Source organism: Caretta caretta, chromosome 1 (assembly GCF_965140235.1).
Source record: "Caretta caretta isolate rCarCar2 chromosome 1, rCarCar1.hap1, whole genome shotgun sequence".
NCBI classification, from domain to species: domain Eukaryota; kingdom Metazoa; phylum Chordata; order Testudines; family Cheloniidae; genus Caretta; species Caretta caretta.
The window spans coordinates 95,272,411-95,296,064 of NC_134206.1; the positions used below are offsets into that span (position 1 = coordinate 95,272,411).

Consider the following 23,654-nt stretch of genomic DNA (forward strand, 5'->3'; position numbering starts at 1 on the left):
TAGTAGATCTTTTCTTCAGTTGACATGGAGTGCATATATTTTATGAGCAATATAAAATGGGTATTGTTTTCCATTTTGTATCTGGTGATACTTTATATTCAGTAGAATTAGCCAATTCAAAATGCATGTAACTCAATACTAGTTGCCCCTGTTGTATATTTACATATAGTGCATAAAACTATTGATGGCAAGAAACAATGAGGTTATATGCCATAGGTCTATTCAGGTCTGATGAAGTAGTTATATTCAGCATGTTTTTTTGTAATGCTTGATATCTCAAAGAAGTTATATTAAACTTGAAATGTCTGGCACATTTACAATCAGCATCAGGTTCCAGGAATGAACAGTGTGCAACAAAGTGGAAAATGGAGTAACTTAGACCCCCTACAGAGCTTAAATTTACAGGAAATATTGAAGAACACTGGAGAGATTTTAAACAGAGGTTTGACCTGTCTATGGAATCAATTGGAGCAGAAGTACACAGTAGCACTATCAACTCCTCTTGATGTGTATAATATTTTCGCATGCACTACAGGGGGAGAAAGCAATAAATCAGTTATTATAATATATGTGTTACATTGCACTTCTAGAAAAGAAACATGTTTCTTGTGCAGGAATAAAATTCAAAAGGATTATAAAAATATCAAAGATGAGTAATGAAATGTAGATTAAAGAGTACAGTCTTTTCATTTCAGTGTATGTTTCTGACTATCATAGAATATCAGGGTTGGAAGGGACCTCAGGAGGTCATCTAGTCTAACCCCCTGCTCAAAGCAGGACCAATCCCCAATTTCTGCCCCAGATCCCTAAACAGCCCCCTCAAGGATTGAACTCACAACCCTGGGTTTAGCAGGCCAATACTCAAACCATTGAGCTATCCCTCCCCCACAAGAGAGCAAATAGTATCATGAGAGAGCAAACGGTAATACTATACATTGTATTCATGAAACAGACAAGATTGAAAACACTGGGAACTGAAGTGATCTTTGTCCTTTTGAGAAGGTGTAGCATAGACACAGGACAAGATTGTAGCTTTACGCTGCTGCTGGAGTATTGAAGGCTGGGGATCTGAGGATGGCCTACTAGCAGCTACTTACAAGGACAGTATGACTGAAGGAAGCACCATACCTCATGAATCAAGGATCTGAGCAGTACCTGCTACCTCCTTTACAGGAAGCAGCATATATTTATTCACATATCATATTATCACAATAGACCAGTTCAGAAAAGTAGGGCCATGGCTCCACCCTTGTCCCACCCCTTTTCATCTTCTTTAAGGAATGTCACTTATGGTTGCTAACCTCTCCCTGTCCTTGTGTATCAAGAACCTGAGCCGATTTCCTCATGCATGCCTGTGCAAAGCTAGGAAAAAAATCTGATCCTTAATGTCTACTTTAATACCCACTTAACACTTACTGGTTGTTGGGGGGGGGGCTGGTTAATGTCTGCATGATGCTTTAAGAATGCACAATGCTATATCAGCTTTATCATTTTATTATTATCTGGAAAACCCTGGCAATTTTACTTAATGGAATGTCAATTTCCATGAGTGAGAAAAGCATTGCTCCCTCCTGGACCATTAGGAGCTACTAGGTAAATTTAAACTTTTCATTAATGTATTTTTTTGCACTTATACAGAAGATTTTGAGTTTGTACAATGTATAGCCATAGACTATAAACTATAGCTGTCAAACCAAACAAAAACAGGTAAAACACAACCCAAAAGGGACCAAAGATTGAGCCAGAAAGAAGAAAGGGGAAGTGGAGTAATGGTCCTGTTCTCCCACCAACCCTAGATGTAGAAAGTCTTCCACCCCACAAATGGAATCCTTCAAATGTATCTACATGGCCTGCAAAGCTAAGGACAATAGGAACCTAACTTGTAATACAAAGAGCCCATGGTCTTCTCTAGAGCAACTAATGTACTTTCTGCTCAGGATGATGCTGAACACCTGCACATTCATCGTCCTTCAGGACTTCAGCATCCCTATAGGCATGCTGCTATCTGATCTCCTAGCTTATGTGGAAGCCCAACAATTTAGTCAGACCATCATCAGACCAATACAGTTGCCCAGATGCTGTATCTGATATTCCTAGGCTTAAATATGCTGTATCTGATATTTAAGCCTAGGAATAAGCATGACAAATATTCTGCTTTGAACACTGCCCTGTCCAGGTGAAGCTCACAGCCTTCCTCTCCACCCCAACATAGGACTCATCTGATGAAGCTGATTTGCATACAGAAATTTTGAATTCTTACATTATCAGCTCTTCCTAGGAAGAGCCCAACAACAAGATAAAGCTGCAGGAAGGCTAATGCAACTAAGTGATATTTACAATCACTGATACCTAGTGATAGGTCCTGTTGAATCCCTAAAATGAATACAGATATTGTCATTGTGTTAATTAAAATTTAAATGTACACACAATTGTAAATGTGGCTAAAAGTAGAAATGAACCACTGTTTTCTTCTTAACAGTAAATGTACCATTCCACTTCACAGTCAAAGGCTTCCCCTACACCTTCAGAAGTGTGAAATAAAATTAGAATACATACCAAGGAAACATTTTATAGTGGCACTATAAGACGTACTATAAGAAAGCCATCTAACAGTGGATTCAAGTCCATCTGAAACAGATGTAAACGTACATATACATCTAAACAAAAGATCATGACCATTTTCAAGGGGATAAACTACAAATATTCTACTTAAAAACCTGAAGTATGCCATATTGTCTTGGCCAGGGGATGGCAAGAATGTCAAAAACAATGAATATCTCTAGGATGTTCTGTTAGAGAGGAATAGGATATTCTTAATGGGGCTCTGTACTTTAAGCACAGAAACAATGACGTAAAATAATTCCTGAAAATCCCATTAACATGCAGTGTGCACAATAAGTAGCCCTGACTAATCCTTTTCCTTTGCCCCCATCCAGCTACCCTGTCCTCATAAACTCTTGACTCTTCTAATACAAACCTCCCCCCTCACAACTCCCTAAGCTAGCATCCCTTTCCTCCTTATTCACATGCTTTCCCTGGGCTGCTTTGTGGGAGGAAAATTCTATCTATTGTTGCCCACTGTAATCTTGCACTCCACACTGCTTTGCTGAAACGTTCCAGAAATGACATGCACACTTAGGAGAAAAAGTAGAGTACAGATCAGTATGGGTTCAAGGTGGTATAGCGATGTCAATATCTCATTAGACCCTCGTGGTCTTGGTGTAGGGTCCTGCCAGAGGTATGGTCAGATTACAGTTGCTTTCTATCAAGTAGTGGTTGCCATAATAGTCCTGTGAGAGTTGGCACATCTGGGGGCATAAATTAGAACTGTCCTGAGGCAACTCTAAGCTATATGAGTGGTCAAACCAACCAAAAGCCAGCCCAGGATAAGGAAAGGTGCAACAGTATACCCAGTCACAATTTAAATCTCTTAGCTAGTTTTATCTCACTTTCTATATCAAGTTCAATCTACTTGTTCCCACCTGCACAAATTATTTCTCTATTACCTCTCTGCCCTCACCCCTTCTACTTCTCCACTCACTACCTTGTACTCTGCCCCCTTCCCTCAGCAAGCCATTAAGTTACTTTATCTCCTCTCACTTTTGTCTCTGGGTATTCCTAAATTCAATCCTTATGTCTGGAACCCATTCCCTTATCCCACCCACCAGGCCTCTACTTCCTCCTCCAAGGCTCTCCTTAGACCTTATCCAGCAGGAATCCAAAACCTAATCCTTTCCTTGTCTATGTGTTCATGTGCATGCATGAGATGACAATGGCTGTTACCTTAAAGACAGAAAGACTTCTTCCAGAAAGAGCAAAATGTAACTTGACCCTCAAGATGTGGGCATCAGCATCTTCAGCAACCACACGTTATAGCACTTTATCCTACTGGCCTCCTTGTTCCTCCTGGTGCTTGTCCAAATTCTTCATCTGTTTTGTCCAAAGTTAGACTGCAAGCCCTTCTGGGGCATTTTATTTGTTTGAAAATGCCATGTATATTTATTATGCCTTAGAAATAATACATCAGGATCATCAAGCAGAGTTTAAAAAAAAAATGAAAAGAGGATGACGATTTTTATCCTGCTTTGCTCATTTACAGTGGCACTCCACTGAGCTGTGGTAATAAGCATGGTTATACAGTAGATAACTATAACCTGTCTGCCTGCAGCTACAGCTCTTACAGATTCTAAGCTCTAGCAGATTCCCATGAGAGTTATAGTACAGTTTAGCCTGATCCTATAATGAATGCCAATTGGTATTCATCTAGTGAGAAGAGTATAATAAGGCTCTCGTCCCAGAATCAAACACAAGAGAGTCAAAATTGACAAGTTCAATATCTTGTAGGGAACACCAGGGTTTATGGCAAGGACACTCACATGGAGAGCAAAACACAGTTAATAGAGACATGAAATCTCCAAATCACATAAGCAAATAGTAATTAATAGAGTATTAGAGAAATCTTAAAGGTTATTCCCTACATAGCATGTGCTCTCAGACTTATATACTCACACCCCTTTCTTGGCAATCTGGTGGTAAGAGACAAAGGACCAGCCCTGTCTCTGGCAAGCCAACTTGGCCCAGTAGTCCTGATCCCCAGTGCTTGAAGATAGCTGATAGATAATAGAACTAAAATATTGAAGGGTGGAGGACTAGCTAGCTTTTTCATGTGGGTTCTTTCTTATATAGCATGGATATTCATACAACACCCAGCATCCTCGGTCCATATCCAACTTCCTCACTCTCATAATATTGGGGTGCCTTTCCCTGATTAGGTAGCATATCAATCCTTATTGACTCATTCCCATATTGCAAAAGCAAGTTTGTGGTTAGACATCTGCCAGTGATCCTATCCTAAAATATCCAAGCTCAGTATCAGTTCAGCATTCCTATGATTGTCTAGTCTCATTTTATGCCAACTTTTCTCCTAAGCAAGCTATTCCCAGCTCCCCAAAATTTAGGGTGGCTGTTGGGCAACTTAATCTGTGCTAGAGGTCATAGACCTACTATGCTGCTCTTATGCTAACTTATTTAAGACAATGTCTTACAGGATGCAGGCCTGTAGATTTCTTGTGTTACTGCTAAGTAAAATAAGGCTAAGCTGGCCCTAAGGGTTACAACAGTGAAGAAATCCAGAGCTAAAACAAGATAGTCAAAATTTACAATGTGAAAAATAGCCAAACTATTTCCGCTCTCAATATACTATATGCTGTTAGTCAGATCCTCTGGGGTACTCGACCAGTTCTCAGTGTACTTGAAAAAGGAAGAGGCAAGTGCCACCCGCTTTGATCTCCAATGTAAGTTAGAGCAGGTGAATTGTGACAGCTTTTTAACAACCTCTGTTGTGCTGGTGGAGACCACTAACAGGGAACTAACTTGAGCCTTTCTGCCTCCCATACTGAAAGGGCCTGAAATACTGTCTAAACTGGAGGGCATGTGAGAGATTGGTGAATAGCCAGGGACATTCCCAGTTGCCAGAGTATCCCAAAGAGAATTTTGCTGGGATGAAAATCTGGATTTATAAATCAATAATATACTAGACAACATTAACTGTGAAAGCTAGTGAGGAGATACCACAATGTGTTACATCAAATAGTGCTGTACTCTTATATATTTATGGTAGATGATGGTAACATCTACAGGATAAGTTGTTATACCAATAAAATAAAAACCAGCAGGATCTTATTAAAGGGGAAAAGGCAAAATACCACATTTATTGTGAATACAGAAAGAATCATACTAAGCAGTTAGTTATAGCTATAACATTCCATTCAATCTCATATTTATTCACACATTCATTCATTCACACACACACACACACACACAGGTTCTGCAATGTTGTTATCATAGTTACCAGCCTTAGAGTTGCTCATGCCAAGCCACTGGCCAGGTGGCCTGGACATGAGGAGGGAGCAGGGCCTTGTCAGATGCTCATCTGATGCTCCTGGACGTTTGTTTGCAGAATCAGACCCCAAAGTTCTCACTTTCTAGAGTCCATCTTTATAAGAATTTCTTCCTATGCCAGTCTATGGAAATTGCTTCATCATGCTGTTGCTGGATCAATCAGCAGATAGCACATTCCTGACGGCTCCGTGCTGCCAGATGTTATCTTGTTCTTTGGCTCTCACATTCTTGAGGCTGTTGGGAGGATTCCAGTCTGCCCTCCGGGGGTTCTCTGGTTATTTCCACTTGACGCCTTCTTCAGCCAATGGACACTGGATTCTTAGGCTGGCACCTCCCTGATCATTCAGTTATTATCCACACCAAGCATCCATCTACATACATCCTCTATCTCTATTTTAATCACAATTGTTAACAAAGCGAGATGAATACAACAAAAGGGCGGGGAGTCTCTTGGTGCCATTTCTGTTGTTACAGAGTATTGCTTTGAGTCTCTCTCTGTGTCAGTAGTTGTTGTTACAAATAATTGCTTTGAGAACAGACTCTGTCTTAGAATGTACTAACACAATTAGCAGCTTGCAATTTTCACACACAGAGGGAAAGAAACAGTACCAAAAACCAAGAGACCTCTTAATTAGTAATATCCTGGAATTTATACTATGGGGAATCAAACTTATTTGTGATTTTAATACAGAACTTCTTTAATATGATCCAACATAATCCCCCTTTTGAACTAAGATTTATAATCATCAGTGTTACTTTCTATGTAGCTTATTCAAGAGAAGGTACTGTGAGGCAATTTGAGTTTGTGATTCCAATTCATCCCACATACATGATCCTAGTGATGTATTTTTACTACAAGATTCTGGGGCAACAGGCAAGGTGAGGCACACCCACTTTTGAGGAGTCCATTCGGTACAACCTCTAGTGTCCAATAGCTTCTCTTTCTCCCCAGCCCACTGGCTCGAGGTCCAGGGTAGCCAGAAGGATCCCATGTGTAATATGGGGAGTGGGCTAACCTTCAATACCTTTGCCTCCAGGGACTGTTGACAACAATTTCTCCCATTAATAAGTCTGGTTTTACAATACTGGAAACGTATTGCATCCATTCATATTGATAAGTGTCAAACAATGATCTCTTTCTTTGTTTTAACAAATGCATCAAACCCTTAACATTTCCCAATATGACGCAGAACATTTCGTGTTCCAAAGTAGCTAGTGCAAGTATCTGCATTTCAGTGCATCCCATAGCTATGACTGTGTGTAGTTTCCTATTTCTATTTTTTTTTTCTTATGCATAAGCCATGTGGTAGTATTAAGCCATTGCCAAAGATTCCATCAGGCTTTTAGGTTACCCAGACCAATTTGGACCAAGTCTACATTGGCATGTACTTGTTTTAGTATCAGGCTGTCCTGTAGCTGGGACAGAGCACTTAATTTATTTTTAAGTACCTGCAGGTCTGCAGTATTTTTTTTTTTAAACACACAAAGGTGCTAGCAACAAGACAAAACATAGAACACAAAACACAATTTCTATTGTGACAGTAGATTCATGGTATTGGGTTGCTCTTCAGCTGGCATCAGCTTTTCCTGATTTTCTGAAAGACAAAAAGAATATGTTTCTACCCCTTTTGGGGTGGCAGATTATTGCTTAAAATATTTCTTTTACAAATACCCTTGCTGATTGCAGGCAAAACAGAGGAATTATCCCCATATTTTCCTGTGTTTGTTCTATAGGCAGGCCAGGTTTCAATGGCTTTTATCTTTTAAGGGTTATGGGGAAATTATCCCACTGTTTAGTCATTAAATCCCCGAGTTTTCCTTCTTATACAGCAGACCAAGTTTATAATGTTTTTCCTGCTATGTTAAGCTTTAAGTTTATTTACAGGTAATAGCTGAGAAGCATCATTACCATATGACCTTAAAGGATTTTTCCAAAAATCATACACACTATACATTGTTACAGGGGTACTTATTATCATTAAATTTATTAAAATTCTCTTGTTATACCTTGCCTTTTATTTCGACAATTTGTTTGCTGACCAGGTATGTCCTTTATCTGCAGCGCCTTTGTGCTGCTAGTTCTTTCCTTCCTTTATCATTTAGGTAATTTGCATTTTCACAAACAGAAAAGGAGTACTTGTGGCACCTTAGAGACTAACAAATTTATTTGAGCATAAGCTTTCGTGAGCTACAGCTCATAACACGGCTGCTACTCTGAAACCTGCATTTTCACAGACGCTTCCTGCTTTTGGATTTAAAGCCATCAGCAGTCAGAGACTCTCTCGTAAAAGGGACACAATCAACTTTCACCAGAGTTTTGATTACTTTTTAAACTTCTGCTTCCAAAACACAGAGCAATCTGAAAAAGAAAACCCAACCTATTATGGCTCCCTTTGAGCCCTAATAGCATTTTAATTAAGTAGCATGGTATGTTTGCATTTCTTTTGCCCCTTCTACAATATACCCTGCACATGTTCTGGGGCAAATGCACATTCCTTCCATAGTTTAACTTCTATAACATTATCCATATCAATTTTTACATAAGGTGTAACTATTTCTTTTTTTTTTTTTTTTTGCTTACAGAGTTTTCATGTACCTTCATTAAAGTGACTGTCTGATTACTCAGAGCCATTTTAAGACTCAGTGTTTCTGACATTGCTTCTTTTTGTTTTGTGCACCTCACCCCTGCTGTTGCTTCAGAGGGGCACTGTCTTTTTTTAATTTCTTATTTATTTATTACAGCTCTCATCTGCTGTTTTGTTACAAAAACAAACAAACAAAAACCAACCAAACAAAAAGAATCCAGAATTTTTTTTTCTATTCTCCTGATTTTGACTGTCCTGCTGCAGCCACAACTTAAAAACATTTTAAATTTTGTAAAGCATTGAGTTACCTTTAAGGGTAAAATGCCAAATCCTAAAGCTAAACAACACTAATCACCTGTGTCTAGCAAAAAGGTCTGTCAGTTTTGCAACTTCGAATTAAGGAGTCAAATTTTTAGTGGCATTATTTAAAACAAAAACAAAAACAATTGGTCCTTAGAACTTTACATATTTACACACACACAGATAGATACATACACATTTTCTTTTCCTTAACATCCCTTCCACACTGCTCTGTTTTTTACATCTTACATTATCTTTATACATTTGAGGCAGTTAAGTTCCAATAGAACCTCCTTATGTTCTTTTAACAAATTTGACTAAATTGTCCAGTCAAATTATTTTAATCAGATAGTTTATTTTTGCCTGGCTAATTTACAGACATTCCTTTGGAAAAGGGCCCATTTTTCCTTCAAAGAAGGAAGGCTGCAAAGAAACCAAGAATGCTCTTTCTCTAACACTTTTCCTTTTTAACATTTTCACAAAGTTTAGCTACTTAATTTCCTCCAGCCTCTGCAGAGTTAACTTTTACACTCTCTTTTCTCTTTGTAATTATGCCTGGGGGTGCCCATAGGACCTTCTCCCCCTTCACCTGCTGTAATGACTGCTACCTGTTTAGAGGCAAAGCCCAATTTTTGTCTCAGACTCTTAATTAGTGATTCACAACTACTATGATTTGCAGGTGCTCTGCCCTGCTTCAAGGTTAATTTCTTTACCATACCTTGGAGCACATGACTCTCTCTTTCAATTTTCTCAGAGGCTTTAGCTTGGTCTGCCAGGAATCTTTCTCTCTTTTTGCATTCCTGGAGTGCCTCTGTAACCCTTCTGCCTGTCAGAGTTGGCAGCAACAAGGGCCAGGTTCAGTATCTAGGGGTTCCATTCCAATAACACAATGCAAAACCAGCTAGAGCCCCCAGCCAGTGACCTGGGACAAATATATACCACCCCCGCTGGGCACCTCCAAGAGGCAATACTTCCCCTCTCGCAAGCATATAGTCTGAGTGTAGCAAAAAGCCTTTTAATAACAGAGAGAAACAATGTGGCGTTATGTTGGGGAAACACCACCAACAGATTCATAACACAACCCATGAGCAAAAAACCCACCCCAAGCAAATTGGGGCATGTCCTTTCCCTTTTGTTCTTGAGTCCAGCAACCCAAAATCACCCAAAGTCCCAAAAGTCCAATGACCCAAAAGTCTCTGTCCCTGGTCAGGGCAGCCCCAGAGTATTAATACCTATCCCCACCCTCTCTCAATTCACAGAGTTTTGGAACCCATGTCCTTTGCCTAGCAAGTGCTACTTAGTTGATGGCGAGTCCCTCCATCATCACAAAAGGCCAAGTACAGTTCCACTGTCCTTGATTCCCATAATCAGGGTAATAACAATTTATTCTTCCTGCCCCAATAACAGAGACACTGGGGATCTCACAGCAGCCAAAGTGACCATTTGAGCAGCTATGGCCTCATTCTAGGCGGGGTGGGTGTGCCTATGCAAATAAGATCGGCCCCTGAAGTTCTTTTCCACAACTTGCCACACCTCACCACCAGATGTCAGGATGGAGCTCATCCTGACTCTGCTTACACCTCTTTCACTATTTTCAACTAACTTTGGGTATTTGTAGCCAGCAGCTTCCAATTGTCTGCTCACCTTTTCCTCTTTACATGAAGACAAGCGGAGGTAAGAATCCTTACATGCCTCCCACAACAACCAAATTGCTGCTGCATCTCTTTTGGCATCACTAGAAGGTTTGTATATGAGGATATACTGAGCCAATCTATTCTCTAGGTCCGAAATAGTGCAGACATCAGCTAGGGCTTGTTTAGTCCAAGGACTGTGCCCAAATTTTTGAAGGATTTGTTTAAAAGGTGTAATTTTTTTTTAACAAAAGGTGAGGTTGGAGTTCCTTTTGACTTCATTCCTTCCTCTGGTACTGGCTTACCCTGTTTTCTTTTAAACATCTTAACGGATATTTCAATCTCTTTGTCACTCCTAGTATTACTTAACAAGTGACACAGCCTAGATTCTGAAATCATAGCTTATCAAATTTCCTCGTCACACCTGGCACAGGTCAGTGAGTGACACAGCCTAGATTCTCTGAACCTGCTACTCCTTATTCCAGCGAGTAGCTTAGCCTGGCCCTTAGGCCTTCTTGCTGCCCCTGATACCTCAGTGAGCAATAGGACTTAGGTTTAGTAATCGTAGCTTAATCTATGCGTTTTTCCCCTGCTACCTTCGCAGATGCCGGCAGGTTCCCTGCTACCTTCCTGGAGGCCAGCAGGTCTGGTTAACCTGTTTTTCCCTGCTACCTTCTCAGAGGCCAGCAGGTCTGGTTAACCTGTTTTTCCCTGCTACTTTTTGGAGGCCAGCAGATCTGGTTAACTTGATTGTTTTTAGTAATCTTAGCTTAATTTATACACTTTCCCCTGCTACCTTCCCGGAGGCCAGCAGGTCTGGTTAAACTAATAGAAATGCCTAGCTCAATAGAGCTGGTGGTGTGCACACCAATATTTACAATAACTGAGGTTATTTACCAATATTCTCCCTTTCGCAATTCTCCACCAAAATGTTATACCAATAAAATAAAAACCAGCAGGATCTTATTAAAGGGGAAAAGGCAAAATGCCACATTTATTGTGAATACAGAAAGAATCATACTAAGCAGTTAGTTATAGCTATAACATTCCATTCAATCTCATATTTATTCATTCATACACACACACACACGTTCTGCAATGTTGTTGTTAGGGGGCTTATTCCTTCACCCACTTACTTCCCTGGTCCTTCTCGCATGAACAGAGAGCAACAATACCCGAAGTCCAAAGGTGCAAACAATTCGATGTTTATTGGGGTGAACTTCCAGCAAGCATGATTCCAGTTTCCTTCCTTAGTATCCTCCTTCCCAGCTCTGACACCACAGAGCCTTACACCTGTGTCCCTGTTCCCATTCCTACCCTTAGCCAAACATGATTCCAACTTCCTTACTCCCATTCCCTGTTCCCATTTCCCCCTTTAGCAAAACATGATTCCAATTTTCTTACCCCCATTCCCTGTTCCCATCTCACACACCCACATGCCCACCCCCACCCACCCCCAGTCACTTCCTCATTGACTACAGATTATATAGTAAAACTTGAGTTCTGCTTAGCTATACCTTAACCAATCATTTTCCTGAAATTTAACTAACCAATCCTAACATATTGTAACATGATTATGTTACCAATTATATCCCACCACCTCAATTAGTTTACACCCAGCAAAATTAATTATACAGCAGACAGGAACAATCACAGAACCAGACAGAGATTATACAGACAAACAACAGCAAAGTGGGAACTATAATGACAAAACAATACAGAAGTGAAGATTTCACATCCCAGCTATTGATAAGTGAGTTCTTGCCAGACAGGATGCTATCAAACTAAGTTTCCTTTTACATTTTCTAGGCACTTCCCTTTCTCTGGAGGTGATAGGAATACAATCCTGTCCTGATAGTGCCTAACAGCCCAATAGCACCTTATTTCAATGTGACTAGTTTGGAATGTGAGGATGTGACCGTTCGCTTCCCAGCTTATGGCTGCCTCTGCTGCTTAGCCAAAGGCCTGAGCCTAAGCACAGGGCCACAAACTGTCACAGTAAGAGAAGGCCCTTACACTGGCAGACAGTGGTTTTGATTCTTTCTTTTATACCTCTATCACTAGCCAAGTGATAAGAATACACCTAAATTCTTAGAGTATAGGCCTTTACAGACAGGCCTGAATATCTATATCCTAACAGTTGTTATCATAGTTACCAGCCTTAGAGTTGCTCATGCCAAGCCACTGGCCAGGTGGCCTGGACATGAGGAGGGAGCAGGGCCTTGTCAGATGCTCATCAGATTCTCCTGGAAGTTGGTTTACAGAATCAGACCCCAAAGTTCTCACTTTCTAGAGTCCATTTTTATAAGAATTTCTTCCTATGCCAGTCTATGGAAATTGCTTCATCATGCTGTTGCTGGATCAATCAGCAGATAGCACATTCCTGATGGTTCCGTGCTGCCAGATGTTATCTTGTTCTTTGGTTCTCCCATCCTTGAGGCTGTTGGGTGGATTCCAGTCTGCCCTCCGGGAGTCCTCTGGTTATTTCCACTTGACGCCTTCTTCAGCCAATGGACACTGGATTCTTAGGCTGGCACCTCCCTGATCATTCAGTTATTATCCACACCAAGCATCCATCTACATACATCCTCTATCTCTATTTTAATCACAATTGTTAACAAAGCGAGATGAATACAACAAATTGCGGGGAGTCTCTTGGTGCTGTTTCTGTTGTTACAGAGTATTGCTTTGAGTCTCTCTCTGTGTCAGTAGTTGTTGTTACAAAGAATTGCTTTGAGAAATGTACTAACACAATTAGCAGCTTGCAAGTTTCACACATAGAGGGAGAGAAACAGTACCAAAAACCAAGAAACCTCTTAATTAGTAATACCCTGGAATTTAAACTATGGGGACTCAAACTCATTTGTGATTTTAATACAGAACTTCTTTAATATGATCCAACAAAGTCACAGACATGTTAATGTTTATAGAGCTGTTTCAATTTTGTCCTGATGAGAACCTTCCTCATATAGCCCCTGCTGCTGAAGGGAAAATTAAAAATAACACAGATGCTGTTTCAAGCATGAATGCATTTGTGAGAAACTAACACATACAAAGATAAAATGTTGCTAAAACCAATGACCAGCTGAAGAAATGTTAATGTATAGACCCAAAAGACCCATTCAGAAGTGCTGTTACATCATAACTATCCTACAGTAACTGATGCTCATATTACAGAGGCTTTAACAATAGCTGTAATCTCTCACCTGTCATTTAAAAAAGTATTGGTTTTTAACAGTTTATTTAAATAATACATGTGGTGTCTTAGTTTGAATTTAAGCATTAAGCTGTTACCCTTTCAGCTGCAGCCATTATTATGGGGGCTACAGCAATGACTTTTGCCCTGCACAACAAAATAGTGTTGGCTGCCAGTGGCTTCACACCTTCGGAGGCTGCCGGGGCATGGGCTGGGAGCATCTGACCCAAAAGATTCCTTATTTTTTTGTCCTGAGCCTCCCAGCCTTTGCTGCCAGGGATACTCCTTACTTCTGTGAGTAGCACTATTGAAGCAATGGGTGTGTGCATGTAAGTAATGCTATGCCCAGAGAATCAGACACATTAGGTTACCACAGAGGTGAATTCTTACTGTTATAGCCATAGCCACAGCACATTTGGATCTGTGTCTGTGAACTGTCATCGTACACCAGGCCAGCACATGTGTTGACCAAATGTTTAGAGGGTTCAAAACCTTTAAGAGCAACACCTTTAAGTATCAGGGCCTGTCATGTGGCTGTCCTGGCCTATTCTTCATCATTGCATCCCCCTCTCAGACATCAGCTCTGACATATTTAACCTGAGTCTCCCATCCTGACTACTGAGGTTGCTGAGATGTAAAAGGAAAGGGAATGCCAGCAAGGCCTAGGGCTAATGCATCTATGGCATTTTGTCTGACAAAAAGGGCAACAGCTGTTTGCTATACAAGAGGCAGATGTGACTTTGCCACCCTAGAGCTACTGAGATAGGTGGGACTGTTCTTTCTTTCAGAACATGCATCAGTCTAACTGTCTCAAGTGAGTGACGGAGATTGGTTTGCAGGAGTGGTATCACTCTAGTGAGAATGTTGGTTTATTGGCAGGGGTTGCTCATAGCTCATGACCATATTTTACTGTTTGTTTTGGGTCTTGGAGTGGGGAAGCCAACTGGATGTCTCTGGCAGTTATATTAGTGTAAAATAATGGAAGTAGCTGCTATAGGGATGATTAATGTGTCCCCTTCCTGCAACATTCTGTGACATCAGGATCAGCGTTCCTTTGTTTTGTAATAAAGTTTCCAGAAGTTCCTAAATAAGTCACCCATAGCTAGCACACAAATCAGTGTTGTTGGATCTCCTCCATCAACTGTTGTTGGCAGATAGGTGAGACTGCAGAGTTTCATTTTACAATATTTGCAGAAAATAACCACAGTATTTGAATTGCAAAATATTCAGTAAATTTGAAAGTGTGGGAAACAGCTTTTGCTTTTGCCTCCAGCAATGTTAGAAAAATAGTATTTCCTGAAAAAGCTGATGTTATAGTTTATATTCAAGTGGTATAATTGTATGGAAAGACTGAAGACTTAGTTAGTAGGTGTGCTAATTTAAACGGGGGGGAGGGGGGTTATTGTTTGTAGGTGGAGGATTAGTCACTACGGCTGGCCAGAATACAAGATTTTTTGTGAAAAATGTTTCGGTTTCATAATTTGTTTTCGTTATGATATGGAATAAGCCAATACTTTTCAAGATATTCCACAGAAGATCATGAGAGAGACCCATGCCAGAATAGCCAGTAACCTGGTAGTCAGGGCTCACCTCAGAGGTAGGAGACCCAGGTTCAAGTTCCTGCACTCCCTGATTCCTACGTTCCAGGCGACAGCCAGGAGCTCAGTAGTTAGGGCAATTTGAGGGTAGTGCTTTCTCATATTGACTAGAAATTCCATCCTGGATCTGAGAAATCTTCCTGACAAACATTTCATTGGAAGTGACAAACTTCAATGAAAAGTGTTGCTCTCAACAAATCAGCATTTTCTGATTCCTCCCCTCCCCACCCCCACACCCCCACACACCATAAAAAGTTGTCGAAAAATTCCTAACCAGCTCTATTAGCCCCAAGTTTCATATTAATAGCAACATTTACATCCAAGTGTCTGGGAAAACTTAGCTTCTCAGTTAAACTTTCATCTGCACACTTTTTCTTACAGCAATAATTTAAGACATAGGTGGTGCAGAAGAGACAAATATACAGAGACACTAAAACAGGTCATTTACTTTTGATGATTTTTTAATTTACAAAACTTAAAAAGGAACTGCCAAAGTATTTTTCATAGGGCTGTATTGTGGCTTTTAAGCCACTGCTACGATTGAGGGGTTCTGCAGGATTGGGGAAAGACACCTCAGAAGAGGAGCAGAGCTCTGAGGTGGGGGAGGGGGAACACAGGTGAGTGGCTAGGGATGTCCCAAAATGGATGCATGAGGAGCTGGGGGACAGTTGCTGATGGGGCATTAGGTGGGTGGGGAGTGTTTGTGGGCTGTGGGGCAATGGGATAGGGGTGGAATCAGGAAGGGGACCCCAAACCTATTCTTAGCTTGGGCATTATAGGGCCTTGTTACCTCAGTGCAGAGAGTGCCAGCTTTTCTTAATGGGCCAGCGTGGAGAGGAAGCAGAACTAATGCCTCACCTCCTTTCCCCCCTTCTTATTGGCATGGTGCTCCATCACAGCTCCTACAAGGCTGCACTGGGGCCTCTCCCTATCTAGGCCATAATGTCTGAAATTTGTTTCCCATCCCGAAATGATATTTTCTCCATTGAATTCTTGGTTATTTTTGGTTTGGTTGCTTTGGTTTTTATTTGGCAACCTAGGCTTCTAGAATTTGGGGATTCATTTATTTAAAAGTATCAGGGGGTAGCCATGTTAGTCTGTTTCCACAAAAAGAACAAGGAGTCTGGTGGCACCTTAAAGATTGACAGATTTAGTTGGGCATAAGCTTTCGTGGGTAAAGTTTTGTAAAGTGGGTTTTTTACCCACAAAAGCTTATGCCCAAATAAATCTGTTAGTCTTTCAGGTGCCATCGGACTCCTTGTTATTTATTTAAAAGATGATCATTATATTTTGAGAGAGAATTTACTGCTCACTCACTCTCTGTGGAGAAGTGATGTTGTTTGTTTGTTTTTTAAGGAAAATATTAAGAACTGCATCTTCTTTACAGGCAGAATGAAATTACCTGTAAATGTTGTCAGAGTTGCTTGAAATTTACAGATCAAGGATGGTCAGAGACCTGGCTTTTAAAGAATTAGTAGTCTTCCCAATACACTTCAGAAACATAATGCCCCATTTCCCCCCACTAAATCTTAGAAACATTCCTTGCCCTTTAAATTGCTCCCCAGACACACTTGGATAGTTGTGATCAGTTGAATGTACTCACAGAAATGCCATTCACTGAATTAGTTTATTTTATACTTTGAAATGATTAAATATTAGTCCTCGTTTCTCCCCTAGTGTGAGGTTCTGATCTTGTCTCACTCTGTGCCAGAAACAAATTGAAATAGATATGTTGAACACCTGCCCAGCAACAATTGCTTCATGACAGCTTTCAGTCCTCCTAGCTTCTCTCCCTTTGGGATAGTTTAGTGATTTGGATAGCATTAGTAATAGAGATACAAAGTACTGTCTTGAGTCAGATGCTTTGCTATGGACTTTACTGTATCAAGGGGTTTTGAAACAGGTTTCCAGACATTTGTTTGGATTGTGAATATCTCAAAGCATCCCTAATATTACACCACAGCACTTATATTTTCTGGAATGGTAATGGGAAAAATGACACGCTGAGAGAAGTCACTTCCATACTTAAAATGTGACTGCTCAGAGCACATCTGTTTCTTTACAGCAACAGGACATTCTAAGACACTGTGGTACATTTTAACACTCTGAAGATTTATAAACGAGTTACATAAATGTTCCAAATATAAACAAAACATGGTTTTAAAATAGCTTTTCAGCTTCTGTTGCATCCAGCTTGGAAGTGTTGTGGTCTGCAAATTCTCCTGTTTAAATTTCTATACAAGAGAAAGTGCATTCATTTGGTCTCAAAATTAATTAATAAATAAAAAACAGCTATAGATAATTCTTGTACATTGGCTAGTCATTGCTATATAAACCAAAAGTAAATCCTGGCACAAAAGTATGCAGCCTGTTTAATTTGGAAAAGTAAAAACACTGCCTTTAAAAAAAACGTGTTCTGTTTCTTTGCACTGGATCTTGGCTGCTCCAGAGCGGGCCTGTTTGACTACAAATCCAAAGAGAATTCTTAGAGCATGGTGTTTACTCAAGTTTAGGGCATGATGTAAGCCTTATTCTGTAGATCAAGGCTCATTTTAGCAAAAATCTTGTCTTAGCAAATAAAACTGGTCTGTGTTTTTGCTGTGTGGATTCCATCAGCAACATTTATTTTAATTTTTTTGTTTGACATGCAAAAACAGAACTGGATTTGAGTTTCAGTAGGTGAGGAGAGAAGTGTATCATTCTTAGTAGATTTAAATAACCAAGTATTAGAGCAAGGTTACATTAATGCTAACATTTAGGGCATTTCTTAATTAAATAGAACCTGGCAGTAGCAGGCTTTGTTTTAACTCTGATTTAGTTTACCAAAAACTCTTCTACAAAGTGAAATTACCCGAGAAAAAGTGGCTATTGCATTATGTGATCATTCTATGGAACTATACATTTGTTTCTGACTTTGGATATTTTTCTCTGTAGCTTCCCATGCCTGTCTGTTAGGGACTGATATATAATGTCATAAATTGACTTTGGGGCTTTTGAAACATGGTCATACATAGTCTACAGATGCCTCACAATGGTCTATGTTATCACAAGCTATTCTTTCCACAAGAAACACTACAAATAAGGTATTGTCTATTAGCAGAACATAAATATGCAGACAGGCAGATATAGTATTACTGGGGATTTGTAAGGAGAGTGAAATATGTATCCCTGTAAAAAAATCTTAGTCTACAGAAATATTCTGTGTAGTAAAACGTTTTATATAAATATTCATAAAACAATGTTTATATAATTGATATCTTATACCAATTTTATTCTGCAAAAGAATCTTCTAAAATTTAGTTTCAATGAAATATTTGTTTGCAATAAATGCAAAAAAAAAAAAAAGATTAATTGCATATGTATGGGCAGACACACTGACGACAGTCTGTGAGATAAGGGCCAGATTGACAAAGAAATTTATGCACTTTACTGCCTCTTGCCTAAGTCCAAAATTTAGGCACCACTAACATTCACAAAACCACCACCCTGTGGCCGCCTAATCATGTAGGTACCTAGATTTCCCAGGCACCAAAGTTTTTGTGGGTGAGTGTGTACAAAGCTACCTAAGTACTGATGCAGCCAGGTTGTTTGGCACCCTAAACTAGATTCTGAAACCCTGCCTACCTTACCTGTGAAACCCAGTTTGGTAGCTGTGTTCAGAACATGTATAGCCCACACAAAAGACAGTTGAGGGCAACCAGGTGTGTGCGTCTACCAGAATATCCAATAGCCACTTAGGGTACTCCCCTGACCTGGCTGTAGCATCAATCTCTCAATTTTTCTCACTGCAGCCCAATGAACATTTAATCACTTATACAAAGTGGGGCAGCCTCAACAGGAAAGATTAACAGAGGCCTACCCCAGAGTACTCAATAGTCACCAGATTACGGCACTCTCATGGAAGCAGGGAGATCTGGATTTAAGTCCCTGCTCCAAATCATGCAGAGTTGGGATTTGGAAACATGGCTTCTAAATCCTAGGGCAATGCTCTGACCAGTGGACTATTGGCTCTAATGAGCCGGGAGGAATCTCTCTCTCTTCTTTTATGAGGAAGAGGAGTCCTGGCTTAGGCTCCTAACACCAGTAGAGGGTTCATGGCTAAGAATCCAGAGCAGTGATAGGCACCTCCCTTTATCCCATTGGTAGGCACCTAAGTCTCTTGGAGTCCATATGCCCTACCTCTTTCCTCTGTGTTTCACTCCTGCAGGCAATGGCATCAGGCTTGCTCAGCTGTAGTTATAATACTGTTATTGAACATTATAGATATTTAGTAATTTTAAATAGAAGTGAAGACAAGGATATAGGGCAATTACTTTACAAGCATGGAGGAAGGCTACTCTTACATAATCATTTGCCTGTTGGGTCACTGGCACCATAAAGGATGCATAGAAAATCACCTTCACTCCCAGGAGGGCAGTATCCTTCTCAGGCATGTGTTTGCACAAAAGAATACTTTGACAAATGTCACCTGAATATAAAGCATTGGAAAGAGATTGAGATACAAAATACACAGAGCTTAGATTTTATTTGCGGACTTGGTTATCACAATTCCAATTGCAGAGTTATAGTTAAGGGTCTGGCACCATTATATGGTAAGCTTCTTTTTTCAGGAATTTATTTCTTGGCCTTTCAAGTTTCCTCTGATGTGAAACTGCATACACCAGAGATAGAAAACACAATATCTCAGCACAAGGGAAATTTTATTTTATTTTATTTTTTGCATTGTTTCAAAAGACAAAGATGATGCAAGAATCATAAGTTATGGTCGTTCACCAAAAATATAAGAAATTCATAATTGTGTATATAAACTTATATACATAAACATCAGTAGCTGATGTTCTTATTAAAAATTTCTATTCTGAAGTGCTTTTCATTTCAAAATGCCTAAACACACATTAAGAATTAACAATCAGTACATCCAGTTTGCTAAAGACAAACACTGATGAGGCTGGCCAATTCAATTTGTAGATGTGTGTGACTATATAAATTGAGGTTTTATGTATGCACCTTTCAGTTTGTGAGCATATCTGAAAGTCTGGCCAATATGTATTAGTTACATTTCAAGAGGATTCTCTTACGTGTCTAGATTAAGGCCAGAAGGGACCATTATGATCATTTAGTTAGACCTCCTGCATAATGCAGCCCATAGACTTTCCCCAAATACAAATGATGTTAACATATCCACATTCATGACTGGTGAAAGACATCCAAAAACTCCAGTTCATGAAAGACAAGTTAATTATAGCAGGTCTTCATATTTGTAATATTTTCAATTTCTGTTCATGTTTATGGTCTTGTATTAGGCAAAGGCTTGATTTAGGTTGAAAAACTGCTATTAAACAATGTCATTGTGTCTGGGTACAGTATATGAATAAATCTTACATATACACACTAGAACAAAACACAATGGGATGAGTACATAATAGCATTTGCATTTATCCAGAATGCTTTATATTACAGGTTTAAAAATATTGCCCATTTTACCTATCAAATTAAAATGCACAAAGGTCCAGATTTAACTCTTAGTGAAATCAAGGGGAATCTTTTAATTGACTTCACTGGGAAGCCTGCTGGATCAAGCCCTAAAATCCTTCTTTTGTGCTGACTTCCAACCATAGATTCCCATGGACTTGCAGGTATGAAATATACAGGACATGTTACATATTTTGTAGGATAAATCCACTATTCACAGAAAATAAAACTGACTTTCTAAAATTCACTACATTTATTTACAGTTTGGAAGTTCATAATTGGAGAGTGCATTTAAAAATAATTTACACCTGGGGGTGGAATCAGTATGACAATAAAATGATTAAACAGCAAGATATCCCTGTTTTCCCTAATGTCTAACCATGGAGAGGATCTGTTTGGTTCATTACCTGTACATCACTCCCTTCTTTCAAGCATTACAAATGTGACACCTTTCTTTTTTGTCCTTGAAAAGCAGCTATATTATTACTGAATCTGTCACACGGTATTAAATGACAAGTGAAAAACAGAATTGGGAACAGAGACAATTTAGAAAAGTTGCTTAAAATAGTCAATCTTTTTTGACATAGCTTCTTTGAAGGATAGTCACGATGCTGGTGGCGGTTTTTTAAACAGACATTCTGTACAATAACAGTCTTTTCTATCACTGTTAAGAAGTATTCTATATTCATAATAAGAAATGTTTTAATAGAGAGGCCATTCTCTAATAATTGGGTTGTAGATAATGTCTTTGACCTTTTTACTTAAATAGGACTCTTGCTGGTCTAATGGACAGTAGTATTACTAGCATAATGTTTATGTCAATAAAATGATAGTCCTAACTAATCCACCAACCCTTAGATTTTAAATCCAACTGACTAGACTCCAAACTCTGTAAAAAAGAGATTAATGCCTTTTTGAAAACTTAAATATTCACCACACAAGTCTGCCTGGAGAAACATCAGTGACTTGGAAGAGAGGAGATATCTGGATCTGACATTCCTTTGTAACTTTTTTCTCTCTTTAATCCTGGCTAAAGAGAAATTAAAAGGAACAATCAGTTGCACACATACAAAATGGGAAGTGACTGCCTCGGAAGGAGTACTGCAGAAAGGGATCTGGGGATCATAGTGGACCACAAGCTAAATATGAGTCAACAGTGTAACACTGTTGCAGAAAAAGTGAACATTATTCTGGGATGTATTAGCAAGAGTGATGTAAGCAAGACACAAGAAGTAATTCTTCCACTCTACTCTGTGCTGATTAGGCCTCAACTGGAGTATTGTGTCCAATTCTGGGCACCACATTTCAGGAAGGATGTGGACAAATTGGAGAGAGTCCAGAGAAGAGCAACAAAAATGATTAAAGGTCTAGAAAACATGATCTATGAGGGAAGATTGAAAAAAACAGGGTTTGTTTAATCTGGAAAAGAAAAGATTGAGGGGGGACATAGTACCAGTTTTCAAGTATGTAAAAGGTTGTTATAAGGAGGAGGGAGATTTTGTTTCTTAACCTGAGGATAGGACAAGAAGCAATGGGCTTAAACTGCAGCAAGGGGGGTGTAGGTTGTACAATAGGAAAAACTTCCTACCTGTCAGGGTGGTAAAGCATCGGAATAAGTTGCCTAGGGAGGTTGTGGAATCTCCATCTTTGGAGATTTTTAAGAGCAGGTTGGACAAATACCTGTCAGGAATGGTCTAGAAAATACTTAGTCCTGCCATGAGTGCAGGGGACTGGACTAGATGACCTCTCAAGGTCCCTACCAGTCCTGTGATTCTATAAATTTAATCTGATTTACATGGTTCAAAAAGTGAAATAAGGTATGCTGAGATTTCTGAATGGGACCACTGGCACAAGTGTTGTGAGGGCTCTTCAGAAACACCACCAAAGTGGCTAAGGAGATAAGGTTCTGATGTGGTCTTAAACTATTCAGATCTTGAATCTATTGAGGAGCTTCAGGAGCATAACCTGCAATCAAGGGGACAAACTCCAATAGTGACTGGACACTTCCATGAGATTGAACTTCACACTTCCTAGCAATGCTAATGAGGTTTACCTGTGATAGGATTTTTTTCCAAGGATGTGGTGTGCTTCTCAGTCATCATATATATATGTATATATGCCCATGGTAGGATTAACCTTGAATGAATTTATCAGGATGATTTTCTATCAGTCCTTAGAATAAACAAGCTCAGAACAAAAGGGCATGTGGTGTCACTCACAAAGCTGAACTTGACAAATATGGTTGGGAGTGGCTGGGGAGTGGAAGCCTTAGTGCCAGCAGTAACAAAATATAAAACTCACAGCAAAATATTGAGTTTTACACTTATTTAGTGATTTAACTTTCTATAACATTGCAGCAAAAGCATGTTACACATATCTGCAACTCTTAGAGATGTCATAGTGAGGATAGCAACATTATACAATATAACATGGAGAGGTAGAGAATTGGCATTATTGGTCAGAGGTTATATAGGCAGTAGCTTTAGTGTTAAACAAAGACATTCAAAATTGCACTGCACCCAAATGTTGCTCTGCGGGGAATACCACTAGAAGATTGCTCAGCCACCTCCCAAATGAAGAAACTATGAGGCACTTTTCTCTTTGTGTCAATATACACATTACTGAAAAATGAAAGTTATGGAGAACAGACGTTATCCCACTGCAGAACTTATTGTGGTATACAAAGGGAAAACCCTACATTTTAGAAAGGATGCAGGATCCTTGTTTAGACTTTGCATTACATATTTTGTGTAAAATTAACATCTTGTAAAATTGGAAGGGTTTGATTATGGTAGCTGATTTGTTTTTAATCCATGTTTGACCGTTTAAAAAAAACACTGTGTTTATAGCAATACTGACAAGTGAGATTGAACATATTAGCGCAGGAGGCCCAGAACCAATAATTGAACCATTAAGCAAATTAAAGAAAGTTAGACTAGAATAAAAACATATAAACAGTGCAAAAAGACTC

At 39.5% G+C, this 23,654-nt stretch overlaps 1 protein-coding gene across 3 annotated transcripts in view; it reads left to right on the forward strand.

The window, feature by feature from the left end:
- The window catches only part of GPC5 (glypican 5), a 1,139,255-nt gene that overhangs the window by 1,094,598 nt on the left and 21,003 nt on the right, over positions 1-23,654 (forward strand). The gene's annotated exons all lie outside the window — the stretch shown is intronic.